The sequence below is a fragment of the Gymnogyps californianus genome, chromosome 19 (genome assembly GCF_018139145.2).
Source record: "Gymnogyps californianus isolate 813 chromosome 19, ASM1813914v2, whole genome shotgun sequence".
NCBI lineage: Eukaryota > Metazoa > Chordata > Aves > Accipitriformes > Cathartidae > Gymnogyps > Gymnogyps californianus.
In genome coordinates this window covers 1,329,884-1,339,682 of record NC_059489.1, presented here as the reverse complement: position 1 = coordinate 1,339,682, position 9,799 = coordinate 1,329,884, and the positions used below count along the sequence as shown (strand labels likewise).

The following is a 9,799-nucleotide window of genomic DNA, read 5'->3' as shown; positions in this document are numbered from 1 at the left end:
GGGATCCCAGAGCCGGGCTGTGAGAGGGTCCCCGGGGGGGTGAGGCCAGCACCAGGGGGGCTGGGTGAGTAGAGTGTGCTGTAACGAAATGCAATTAAGATGGAGTTCTCTCTCTTTTCTCTGCACGTCTCCCCTGAGTTGCAGAAAAGCCCCTTTGGAGGGGCAGCCGCTGTTCCTCTGCAGAGCACCTGCTTCTGCCTGCACCAGCATCCCGGGCCACGAGCTCATGCCGTGCCACGGAGCACATCGGTGCCCGCTCCACCGGATAAATGGCACACGATGGCATTGCACAGGTACCCCAGCAGCAGGAACAGCACCAACATCACCAGCTTCTCCCAGTACTCACATGGGCACTGGCAAGCGAGGAGGAAGGAGGGGAGCAGCCCTCGGCACCTCCGAAACGCTGAGCCCTTGGAGCAACATCTCCCCCGCCAAGTGCTGGCACCCGCCTTGGGGCCGGCGGGTTATTGCTGCCGTTCGGTGCCTGTAATTTGCAGGCAGGAGCCCAGAGCTGCCTGCCTTGGGGGAGGCGATGCACCCAGGGAGCTCCGGGCTCTGCTCCCGCCTTTGCTGCCTGCATCGCTCATGCTGCCGGGTGGGATGCTCGGCTGATTTCGGCTGGATGCGGCCACCGCCGGCAGCAGCGGGTCCGACGGCATGGCTGAGCCACCGCGCTTGCGCCCGCCCAAGCTCAGGCCATTTATCCGCGTGGCAAGCGCCTGAACTCCCGGAGCATGAGATGGGAAAGTGGGGGCTGCGCCTCCCTCCCCGCCGCTACCTCGCCCTGCCAAAGCGGCCAGCCTCCTGGGAACGGATTCACTTTTACTTTATTAATATTATTTAAAGGCAGGAGAGCCAGTCCCTCGCCTCGGCATCGCCCGCTCCCCCTCCCCATCATCCCACCTTCCCGTAGGCTTGCACAGGGACCGCTCCCTGCGTCACCACCCCAGCCAAAGCTCGCCCTGGGTGGAGAAGCATCCTTGCCCCACGCCCTGTCCCTCCCAAGGGACCTCACCCCACAGCCCCCCCAGGCTCCAGGGCTCTGTCCTGCATGGCCACGTGCTCCCACAGCCCCGCTGAGACCAGAGCAATTCGTGACAGGGGTGGCCAGATACAGCACTGGCAGGAGGGGCGGCGTGGGCTGCGGATGGGGACCCCGGTGCCTTCTGCTTTGCATCGCTTGGCTTTTTTTTATCTCCTCGGTTTTTGCTCCCCTGCCTCCCGGGGAGGGATGTTGAGCGCGGCCAACGATGGGGGACTCAGATATTAAACAGCTTTTCAGCTGCAAGGCCACAACCCATTCAACCTCCCCAGCTCCGGCCTCTCCCGGCCCCCCGAAACGGCTGACAGCGGCAAAGCAGGAGCCGCTCCAGGGCCAGATGCTGATCCCGGCTCCCGTGCGGCTGCTCCGCCTGGGCAGGATCCGGCCCAGCCCAGCCCTAATTAAAAAAATATATATATTCAAGAGCTTCAAACGGCTCCCGATGCCTGCGGGAAAACTTCCAGCCGTGTTTATTCTCCTTTTCCCTGCTCCGGCCACACCGCAATGCCGCCGCTGAACTCGACCCCCACCAGCTTTTTCCCCAGCCCTGTGTCGTCGTGTCCCCCCCCTCAAATTTGCTCCCCCCTCTTCAGAGCATTTCCATGAAAACAGGCTCTTTTGTTTCTTCGGATTTCATCTGCCTCCGCTGCCTCTTCCCCACCTCGAGCCTGCGCCTGCCTTTGTCCTCCGCAAATAAAGAACAAAAGGGGAAGAGACGGAGAAAATATGATCTCGCCTCCAAATGGGCTTTTTTTCCCCCCCCAAGTCGTCCATGAAGCTTCGGATGCTTTTTAAGAGCCCGGCTGATGAATGCAAGGGCATGGGAGCTGCCATTAGGAGTGAATTGATCGGCTCTCGGCAGCGCGCTGCCAGGGCCCTTCGCTTTAAAAACCGAGAAAGGAAGAAAGAATGAGAGTGAAGGGGAGAAAAAGAGAGAAAATACCGAGTGATTGGAAAGAGTTTTCTGTCCCTGTTAATAATAAACGCATCCAGCAAACTGCACTCGCGCTCTGGAGCAGGTAATCGCCATGCAAGGCCTGTCTTCTCTGCACCGGGGGGGGAAAACTCGAGTAAACAGGGGGAAAAAATCAATTTCTGCTGCCGTTTGTTCCCTGAATAGGGGAATCTCCCGGCAAACGTGTCCTTTCATGTCTCCTATTAACTCTGCCAGCTCCCCACCTCCGCCGTGCGTCACCTTCCCGCACAAACGCGTTTGCACGGTAAAGAAGGACCCAAGATTCGGAAGAACAAAACAAGGGCTGGATGGCGGACGCCTGCGCCGGTGCGGTGCCTCCACGCCGGGACGGGCACCGCGGAGCCGGGCTGCGCGGGGGCACCGGAGGCCACGCAGCTTGGGGACACGCTGCTCAGCGTGCACGTCTGGAGCACACGTGTCGGGCACCGGTATGCACGGCTCAGGCAGGCGTGTCTCAGGCGTGCACTGCTCAGGCATGCAGCACTCGCGCTGCATGCATGGCTCCGTCTTGCACGTCTCAGCCACGCTCATCTCAGCCATGCACGTCTCGAGCTTTCATGCCTCAGCCATGCACGTCTCAGCCACGCATGTCTCCATCTTGCACGTCTCAGGCATGAATGTCTCAAGGTTGCACCTCTCAGCCTCGCTCATCTCAGCCATGCACATCTTGAGCTTGCGCATCTCAAGCATGTACATCTCAGGCGTGCACGTCTCAGGCATGCACGCCTCGAGCTTGCACGTCTCAGCCACGCTCATCTCAGCCTTGCACCTCTTGAGCACGCACATCTTGGTCCGCCCTGGGGCTCAGCAGCCGTGGGGTGCAGTTACGAAGCGGGGCTCCCGCAGGCAGCTCCCCAGGGTGCCCGAGGGGAGACCACGCACCTCTGTGGACACATCTGCACGTCTCCCAGAGCGCAGCTAGCACATTGCGTCCCCGAGGACAAGCAATGCCTCCCACGCTCTAACCACCTGTGGGACCCAGAAACCGTGGGTTTTCCCTGCTGACTCTCCGGGGCCGGCTCTCCCGTGTGTCCTCGCTGGGCAGGGGGGACATCAGCAGCGCTGCTGCAGGAAGATAGGAGCAAAAATCTGGGGATGTTGCATGGCATCCATGAGCAAGGGACGGTCGTGTCCCTGGGAAGAGCAAGAGGAGAAGGAAACCACCCGCGCTTTGGGTGGGCAGGGTGCTCCCCGGTCACTGGTGCGTGGCGGGGATGGGGAGAAGAGGAGGTGCTCGGCTTCCAGTGGGATGCACTGCAGCCAAGGGTGCAGAGTCAGGCCCGGGGGTCCGGGCGGTGGGCACCGAACGCTGCTGCAGGGACACCCCCGCTCGCTGTTCCAGGGCTGCAGCGAGCACTGGCACGGTCGGGGCTGGTCCGATAGCTCGGAGCTCGCCCTGATGCACGGACGAGCTGCGGTTCCCCTTCCCGCACAGCTGCTTTCTCCTTCCACCAGGAAAAATGGTTTGCAACTCCATTAAGGACAGTATAATTATGCATAATAAAAATACGGCTGCCCTTGTGTGTGTAAATACCGCTTTGACAGAGTACCCTTCTGCACCCAGCCCTTCTGGCTCGCTCGGCTCTCGGGCGAGCGCACGAAGCGAGCTGGCCGGCTCCCAAGGAGAGAGCAGGACTCGGGCTGCCGCCGCCAGCCGAAAGCCCCCGAGGTCGAGGCGAGCGGCGCTGAGGGATGCAGCCCGCAGCAGATTATCTTCGGCGGCTGTTTAACTTCGAGCCAGACCTTTGAGAGGGAGAGAGAGAAAAATCACGTCGGCTTTTTTCTTCCCTTTTTTTTTTTTTTTAATTTCTTGTTGTTACGCCCCCCCCCCCCCCCCCCCTCCCCGCAGCCCCCGGTGCTGGTGCTGCTGCCGCTGATAAGGCGATACCATCTAATCGCCGGGTGACACACGCATCTCGCCAGCTGCCAACGCGCCGCTTAAACCTGCTGCTGCAAATAAACTCCCACGTGAGCTGCCAGGGGGTTGCCACCCGCGCCGGCCGGGCCCCCACTGTCCCCCAAGGGTGCTGGGGGACATCACCCCACCCATGCTCGGCGGGCAGCACCCGCGGGTCCCGGCGAGGGGTGCGTTTGGTGAGGGGGAGATGGGGTGCGTTGGATGTCGGCAAGGTGGCAGGGGCCAGATCCGGCATCCCGGGTTTCCTCCATGCGGCTCCATCGACGTCCACCTCACCGGAGCCTCCCGGAGCTGCTGGTGGAAGAGGAGGAGCAGGAGGAGGAAGGCTCTTCATCAAACTGGGGGGCAGGGGGAGCTCATGGTGCCCCCGAACCGCGGGGTTAAACACAACCACAATCCTGGCACCGCGCTTCCCAAGCAGAACCAGAAAAGATTTTTTAATATAAAACTGATAGTCAGCGAGTGAATTAAGGATGCTAATTGAATTTCATTAGGCAGAGGAGCCGGGCCGGTGGGAGGCAGGGAGGAAATGTATTTGATGTGTTTTAAAAGCTGCAGTTTCGGAATGTGGTAGGGTTTGGGTTTTTTTTTTCTTTTTTTAATTTAAAGCCGGTCGTAAAAAGATCCCGTCTTTGAGGAGCTAATGACTCTCATGAATTATTTTTGTTGATTTATACACCCACTCGGCTTTTAAATAATATTAATAAAGTAAAAGTGAATCCGTTCCCAGGGAGGAGCGGGAGCGATGCTGCTCGGAGAGCGCAGGGGCCGTGGGACGGAGGGGACGGCCACCGCCTGACCCACACGCCTCCCCATCTCAGGCTCCGATGGTGAGGCCACGCTGCGCTTTGGGCCAAAACCAGGTGATTTTGGAGGCCACCATGGTGTGCCAGCGTTCACAGCCCCTTGCCGGGGCCGGACGGTGCCTCGCTCCCCTCGGCCGAGCATTAGTATTCAGCATCGGTGCTGTAATGGGCACTTTTCATGCCGGTTTAGTTTTATTATTATGCCAAGAAGCTTGCTTAATTCTCTGCTGTCGTTCTTCTGCACTGTTGATTTACACTGTTAGTGTTTTAATTATACAATTCAGCACTCCTTAAAACATGAAAAACTGCTCAACTTTTGAAGCAATTAAAAGGCAGCAGAGTAGATCAGCCCATCAGAGATGAGATAAGTAAATCAAACAATTAAAAAACTCATTTGGTGGCGAGGGAGAATCGTCCCACCCAAAAAGCCTCCCCTCGGTGGGAGCCCCGCAGCTCCCGCCCCGGCTGCAGGCTTCGTCCCAGTAACTGGTCTTAGTGTGATACTGGGAGCAACGGGTGGCACTGCCACCGAGTGGGAGTGCTGTGGGAGGCAGGGTGATGGGGACAGGGTGATGGGCATGGGGCGGTGGGCACAGGGTGATGGGGACAAGGCGATGGGCATGGGTGGGCACGCAGGAGCCGTGGCGAGGACACCGCCGGAGTGGAGGAGCAGCAATCCCTGCAAAATCCACTCTCCCATCGCAGCGGGACACCCCGAGCACCCCTTCGGCCAGGAGCAGCGGGGCTGGAGAGGGGCGAGCCCCAGTGCAGGAACTGGGCAGAGCTGTCTCTTCCCCGGTGTCACCTACCACTGTCCTTCCTCCTCCTCCTTCTTCTTCCCTGTAACTTAATTCCTTCATTCCGGGGAGCTGCCAGCGCTGATGGACTCGCATCCCGGGGGTTTTGAGTGTCCAGGACAAGCCAGGACACATCCACGCTGCCGACACGAGACACGGACCCACGACCCTCCGGTCCCCTCACAGGCACACGAGTGCTGCCAACAGCATCCCCCCACCAGCAGTAATTAAAAGCAGAAGGTAATTAATTTATCCATCTCCAAAACCACCATGGCTGCAAGATCAGGAACCAGCAGGTAATTAATCTTTGGCAGCTGTGGCACCCAGCACTGGTTTGGGTCACCCTAGAGTGGGTGCCCACAGGGGTGCACCCCATGTGGGGCTGTGGAAGGGGGACCCACGGCATCGGGCACGGTCCCGGGGAAGGGTTTGCTTTGCGAGGCAGCCGTGATGCACATGCCCAGCCACAGACCCCCCCCCAAAATCGCAGCCCCCCCCCCCGTGGCTGTGGGTGCGCCTGGTCCAACGGATGGGGATGTCCACGGACGGGGCCACGGGGTGACGAGGAACGGGAGCCCGTCCTCCGGCTGCGGAGCGGAGGAGCCTCTGCGGGGCCGTAACTCCTCACCCTCCATCAAACATTGTTTTTTAACAGGCCTGGAACAAAAATCCTGCTTTATAGTGAGTTACAGCCGTTTCCCCAAAGCGCGCGGTGGTGATCACCCCGCTCCGGCAGCACCCCCCTCCCGCCGCCACGCCGCCCCCCACGCTCGCATCAGCTCCCACACACTCACCGGGGGTCCACGGGGGCCACGTGTGCACCAACACCAGTGACCCCATGGGAGCCCGTCCTGCTGCAGGGCAGCCGGGGCACCCGCGCTCCCCCCAGCCCCGTCCCCGCAGGGCTGCTTGCAGGGGCTGCTCCGCTCCCCCCCGGCTCTCTCCCCACGGAAAAAGTCCTTCTGCACCCGCTCGGCGGGAGGGATGGAGCCGGGGACCGAGGCTGAGAAGCCTCTCCTGGCACCCAGCAGGCACCCAGGCAGGAATGGGGACCCGGGGCGAGCTGGAGCCTTTGGCCGTGCCGTGCCGGGGACCCCTCGGGACACCCCCAGCTGAGGCGGGGACCCTCCGTGCAGGCAGGGGAACGTGTGATTTATGGGCTTGAACGTCCCCCAGTTCTCGCTTCCATCCTGTTCATCTTCCCCAATAGTTTATTCCCTTTTAATTGGAAACATCCATCAGGCAGCGCCTGCGCCGGACCAGGGTGCCGGGTCAGGGTGCGGGGTCAGGGTGCCACACCAGCCACACGGGAGCCACCAGCTCCATCGATTCCATTCCTCCACCCGGGAACGCTGGACCCGGACAAGCCACCCCGCTGCCCCCTCACCCAAGGGGTCCAGCCCTTCCAGGTGATGACCCAAATAGGGGGTCCCTGAACGGATGGGGGGGTCCCTGGCACGGTCCGAGGGGCTCCGGCACTCGTGGCCAGCACAGGGCACACGGTGTCACCTCCCTGGACCCAGCGTGAGGTGGGTGACCCCCGAAAGCACCTCCAGCATGAGACTTTGGGGTAGAACTGGAAACTGTGGCCAAGGGAAGGGCATGCAGCCCCCTGCCACTGCCCCCATTGTCCCCACTGTCCCGCTGCACCCGACGACCCCGCTGACCCTCATCCCAGCACCGAAGCATCCTCAAACCAGCGCCGCTGAGGAGCACCCCAGCATTCCCAAATACCGGTCCTGCCCCACACAGGGCTTGGGAGGATGGGGTCGGGGCGAGAGGGACGGAGGAGGCGCAGGGACAGGGACAGGACGGGGTCCCTCGCCCCCGCCACTCGCCCCCAAGGATTCTCGCAGTGGTTTGGGGTGGTTTGGGGGTTTTGAGCGTGGCTGAAGCTCTCTCTTGTGGCAAAGCTGCTCCATTACAGCCCTACCCGAGCCGTGGAGCCCCAACATCTCTCGGGGGGGGGGGGGGGGCCTGGCGCAGGGCTAGAGCCCTGCGCCAGGGCCCCTCCCCCCCCGAGAGATGTTGAGGCTCGGGAGGCTGCAAACGGCAGGCGGCCGTGCTCCTCCTCCGCGGCGGTGCACGGAGGGATCGGGGAGGCCGGGAGTGCCCGGTGCTCCCTGCATACCCTCCGTTGTCCGTGCAGCCGGGGCTGAGACCCCGCCAACTCATCGCAGAGGCCGCGCCCGCCCCCCGCGATCGCGATCGCGCCCCCGCCCTGTTTGTCCCTCCGCCCGAGCCGTAGCGGTGCTCGGGGGCGGGGCGGGCTTAAGGCCCGGATGCGGAAGGGCGCGCTCACTTCCGGTCTCTGCGCAGGGGAGGGTGCTGTGAGTACGGGGGGTGGCGGCGGGATCCGCCGCCATCCGCGGCCGTACGGGGCTGAGCGGCCCCGGGGCGGGCTGAGGGAGCAGAGGGGACGTGGGGCGAGCCGATGGTGGGCGGTGAGCGCGGGGCGGGCGCGGGGAGGCCGATGATGGGCGGCCGTTGTCGGGCCGTTGGTGGGACTGTGCTGACGCCATTTTGGGTTGTTTCTGTCGCAGGTTGGAGAGCTCTGAGCCCGGCCTGGAACCATGGTGAGGAGGGGGCGCTTGGGGGAGGGCCGGAGAGGGCGGGCGGGGGGCGCCCAGGCTTAGCGTTGTGCCTCGCCTCGCCCCGTGGGGCGGGGGGCTGTCCTGTCGGCATGGCGGGGGGTCCTCCCCCGGTCCCTGGCTTGCCTGGCCCCGGGCAGGGTGCAGGGTGGGGGTGTTGTCAGCGGCCTGCGGTGCTGGGGGTGACAGTGCCGACCCCCACGTTGGCTTATGGCTGGGGCACGGTCCTGCTGTCGGAGGAGAGGCTCTTCCTGAGCGGGCTGCAGGGAAGAGAGATGCCCTATGCCTTGGGGTAGCTGCTGCGGAGGGGTCTTGGCTGTGGGAGTTAGGGGCTCACAGTGATCCCGGGGCGCTCACAGAATCAGTGTGTGAGCTGGGGAGTGAGCTTGCGGCCGTTCTCTGTACGCTGAGTCTCTGTTTTATTTTTCAGCCTCGCAAGATTGAGGAGATTAAAGATTTTCTGCTGACAGCCAGGAGGAAGGACGCAAAGTGTGAGTGCTGAGGCTGCCGTGGGTGTCTCTGGGGAAGGAGTGAGGTGGGATGCTCCGGCGCGGGAGCTGTCCTTCCCTGCCGGAGCAGGGCTGTGGGGCCCCGTGTTCCCCACGGAGGCTGAGGAGCTCCTTGGCTCGGAAGCGCTGAGGGACACGCGGTGCTGAGTACAGTGTCGGTGACGTTTAAAGCGGGTTTTGCTCGGTGTTGACTGAGGTTGCTGCGCGGTGAGCAAAGCCACGCTGGGCAGAGGGACCCGGCTGCTGTCGGGGACTCGGGTCCAGGACTGGGCTTCTGCAGGGGCTGGTGCCCTGATACCCGCTCAGCTACCTTTCTTCCGCTGCTCTTCACCCCGGAGTGTTTTGGCCGAGCCCCAGCTGCAGCTCGCTGGAAACTCTTTGCAAATACCCCCGTCTCTGACTGGCTGTAGCCTTCGAAAAGCTACGAGATGTCAGACGCCAGGGAGTTCTATCAGAATGACAAGTGAATCATACTCACACTTGAGTTTTCTTTTGTTGCGAATAGAAAGACCGTTATAATTGAAACACTAGAAACGCCTTGTCTCAGTATTTAACAACGCGTGAAGAGTTTTCCCTCTTCTCTTGCTTATTTGGATCCAGCTGTCACGGGGACGAGGCGCTTTCATTCCACAGATGTTTTGTTAACTCACCGGTGTGGGCGAGAAGGGGTAGTTCAACACCGAAACGCTATTGTAGCTGATGACAGCCCCTTACAAAGCATTTCCGTGCCTTTCGACTTGCTCCGGGTTTTGCAGCAGCTCTTGTAACGTCGAGCTGCGAGGGCTCTGCAGCGGGGAAGGAGAGGAACTGACCGCGGCTCTGAGCGAGCTGCTTAGCTAAAACAGCCTTAGGGGGATATAAAGGAGATTGGAAGCGCTGGCTGCGGAGTTGGGAAGCCGCGTTACGAGCTCCTCCGTGCAGCTCTTCGGTTGCAGAAGATGACACGGGTAAATAACAAGCCCGGCGCGAACCGTCACGCTCCATTGAAAATTCGTGACGCGATAAATTTTTCACGGCGCTTGTTGTAAAGCGCTGCCGCGAAGCGGGACGGCTTCAAAATAAAGCTGTTGGCTTCGAGAAACGTGTGAGACGGCGGGCTGAACCCTCTGGCTGGGGCAGGTAGCTGTTAGTGACAACGGTGTGGAAAAAATACTTAGTTC

General features: G+C 61.4%; 1 long non-coding RNA gene across 2 annotated transcripts; it reads left to right on the top strand.

The window, feature by feature from the left end:
* Positions 1-7,827: 7,827 nt before the first annotated feature.
* On the top strand, positions 7,828-8,648 carry LOC127023915 (uncharacterized). Of its 2 annotated transcripts, none has more exons than XR_007767499.1 (3): positions 7,828-7,869; positions 8,083-8,115; positions 8,561-8,648. It is a non-coding gene; the product is annotated as an uncharacterized LOC127023915 (long non-coding RNA). The 2 variants fall into 2 exon arrangements; XR_007767500.1 differs by lacking the exon at positions 7,828-7,869 and adding an exon at positions 7,943-7,983.
* The last annotated feature ends 1,151 nt before the right edge of the window (positions 8,649-9,799 follow it).